This window comes from Hippocampus comes, unplaced genomic scaffold, assembly GCF_001891065.2.
Source record: "Hippocampus comes isolate QL1 unplaced genomic scaffold, H_comes_QL1_v1.1 scaffold845, whole genome shotgun sequence".
Classification (NCBI taxonomy): Eukaryota; Metazoa; Chordata; class Actinopteri; order Syngnathiformes; family Syngnathidae; genus Hippocampus; species Hippocampus comes.
In genome coordinates this window covers 22,636-25,856 of record NW_017806064.1, presented here as the reverse complement: position 1 = coordinate 25,856, position 3,221 = coordinate 22,636, and the positions used below count along the sequence as shown (strand labels likewise).

The window sequence follows — 3,221 nt, the reverse complement described above, 5'->3', positions numbered from 1 at the left end:
AAAGGAATTACCGTATTTTTCGCACTATAGGGCGCACCAAAAAGTCTTCCATTTTCTTAAAAGCTCACCGAGCGCCTTAAAATCCGGTGCGTCTTTTGTATGGTCATTACGGTAATACGTTGACTCCAAGATGGCTCGTTCCCGGTGAACTGTGTCGATGCTTTATTAAATCAGTTTGTGTTGCAGTTCCGAAAAAAGGAGAGCTGTGGTGTTAATTTTTTAAAACACTCTGAACAAATACAGGTACGTCATTGTCTGTCTCCGTGCCTTCTTCCGTTCGACTCGAGAAGCGTTCAAGACCGCCTCCGAAAAACGTAAACTCACGATTACTTCAATGAAACTACAAAAATTGAAAATAATACATCAAAATTGAAAAGCAAGTGAGGATATCACAAAATCAATTCTATAGCCCCCGCCCCCCATCAGAATGTATCTTGTGATTTCATCATTTGTGAATACACAACAAAGGAATAAATAACTACGACTGACATCTTGTGTTGTTTTGACTTCAAGATGGCGCCGCGAGAGTGGCTGCCTTTCCAGCAGCTCCTATTTATTTTGTTCTTCTACTGCTTCCTCTCATAACTTTGCTGCTGAAGTGGGCATTTCTCCATTGTGAGACTATTAAAGGTTTTCTTATCTTATCTTATCTTATCTGGTCGTACTGTTTGAGCTACGATAAAGGAAATGCCAATGCGTTTTTCGGAGGCGGTCATGAACGGCTCTCGAGTTGACCGGAAGAAAAGAAGGGAAGAAGACGGACAAAGACTCACCTGTATTTGTTGAAAAAAGGAGAGCTGTGGTTGTGGTTTTATTATTTTTTTAAACGCAGATTTTATTAATGGTTTTCACAGTCTCAGCAAATACAGGTACTGTATGTCTTTGTCCGTCTCCGTGCCTTCTTTCGTTCCACTCGAAAGGTGTTCATGGCCGCCTCCGAAAAATTTAAATTAATTCTTACCTCAATGAAACCACAAAGTAAATTCTGTCGAGGGGGAATATAGAATTTATTTTGTGATTTCCTCACTTGATTTTCTGTTTTGATGCATTATTTTCAATTTTCGTAGTTTCATTTAAGGACAGTAATAGTTAATTTACATTTTTCAGAGTCAGTCATGAACGCCTCACAAGTTGAACTGACGCCTCTCGAGTTGAATGGAAGGAGCGACGCACCATCTAGTGGAGGCATTGTAGATTGCGCCTTTTAATGCGAAGCGTCTAATGTATGAAAAAAAATTTACAAAATTGCCATTCATTGAAGGTGCGCCTCATAATCACATAAGCACATATCAACGAACAAAAGTTCGCGCTCACACTCACACCTCAGGACAATTTAGAGTGTTCAATGAGCCTGCCGTGCATGTTTTCGGAATGTGGGAGGAAACCGGAGTACCCGGAGAAAACCCACGCACGTATGGGGTGCGTAAAAATACGGAAACGCCACATCGGAAGACTGGAACCGGAATCGAAGCCTGCACCTTTGCACTGTGAGGTCGGCATGCTAACCAGTCGACCACCGTGCCACAATTAATAAGCAGCTGTATTCAGTTGTGGTTTCACGGTATTAAAACGTTATCGATTGCATTTTGTCACTAACTCCCTTTCTGATTAAGACATCTGTCTTTGATCATTGTTCGTTACTTTTAATTCACAAGACAGATGTGTGTCAGTCCAGAACGCATGTGAGGATGGTGACAGGCAGCTGTCTTGTCAAGCTTCTGCAACATCCCCTCCAAATAACTTGACATACACCCGGTATGTGGGTGCTTTTGTGAACTATTACCATAGAAAAAAAGGGTTCTGGGTAAAGGTGCCAGAGGCTATAGCATATATAGGCATCCTTCTTCCTGCTATGACTACTCATGTGATTTTTACTACGCACCATCATGAGCTTCCTGTCGTGTCCCTGGATCTGAGTTCTCTTTGACATCGGTTGAGGTGGCTGCACATCCTCTTCCTATTGAAATATTCACAGTCAGAAATTAGAAAACGTATTTTTACACTGACATGAAAGTAAAAGAAAATATGCTGATACATAAAGACATGCACACTGTAGCGGACAGAAAGACAGAGAGAGAAAGGAATAAATGGAAGGGGATGACTTTAAAAATATCTTAATTTACATACCAGTGACAACAGAGTCCAGTAATTGCGAGACTGTCTCACGATCCCTCGCTAACTAAAATGATATGATACGCACAATTCAAAACAACTTTAACCCAACTTTTCATTCATGAAATATGTCTATGAATCTGGAAATGTTCCATATTATACACTGATAAAAAATGTTAGAGGGTAAAATGATTGTCCTGACTGAAACGAGACTAAAATATTGAGTTTTTGCTGACTAAAAGTAGACGAATAAAATTGTTCTGTTGGATAAAAATAATGACTAAAATGCTCGACTCATAGTCAACTAAAACTTGACAAAATAAAACGTCATGAGGCTGACTCCATATGATTGAAAAATATAAGTGTGATTGAAATTGGGCTCAAAACTGACACCATGTAAAAATGGCTGATTAAAATTAACACTACTTCCAACATATTTAATGTATTTACAAATGCACAGAAATTACTTTAAAAGGTCTTTAATATGGAACAAAATGGCTTATTTCCAACTCATGCCTGGCTGCAAGAAATTGGAAAACGGATGGTGTGTGAAATTAAGCAACTGGCATTAAAAACATAGTAAGACAGCTCGCGTTGGCCTGCAATCCGCCTCATTCATTCGTTATATAAAAAAAATAAATAAATAATACATTTTTCTCGAGAAAAAATGGCTTCTGGCGAGACTAAACCAGCCTAGTTTAGTATACTGTAATAGAGTGAGCCGTAGCACTGGTTCATTTGTCTACTCATTTCAATTCGGTCGGTAAACTAACAATTTCTGTCTTATTTTTGCCGAAATAAAACAACAATAAATACAATGCGATGCGGCCTTGCCGTAACCGCCTGAGCGCAGGCCATATGCGCAATGTTGCTAAATGGCTGCGTTCTCTTTTTAGTTCGCCGTGTTTCTTCGTGTAGAAAAAAAAAAAACCTTTGTTGATGAAAAACTTCCCTCACTGCTTTCATTAACCAAATCCACACGGTCAAGGTCATTAGATTTCATTTGTCTACATAAAGCAGCTTTAAATTAAACTCGATTTACGGCCCATCGCTAACGGACACCTAGCCTGCAGCTAGCGACAAGTCCGTCGGCGCTCAGGACGAAGATT

The 3,221-nt window shown here is 39.6% G+C and overlaps 1 long non-coding RNA gene across 1 annotated transcript in view; it reads right to left on the bottom strand.

Annotated features, from left to right (window-relative positions):
- The window catches only part of LOC109529969 (uncharacterized), an 8,366-nt gene extending 6,192 nt beyond the window's left edge, over positions 1 to 2,174 (bottom strand). Inside the window, exons 1-2 of the long non-coding RNA XR_002170923.1 lie at positions 2,128 to 2,174; positions 1,883 to 1,957 (exon numbers count right to left, since the gene is read on the bottom strand). This is a non-coding gene — a long non-coding RNA (uncharacterized LOC109529969). The remainder of the gene's footprint in view (positions 1 to 1,882; positions 1,958 to 2,127) is intronic.
- Between the last annotated feature and the right edge of the window lie 1,047 nt (positions 2,175 to 3,221).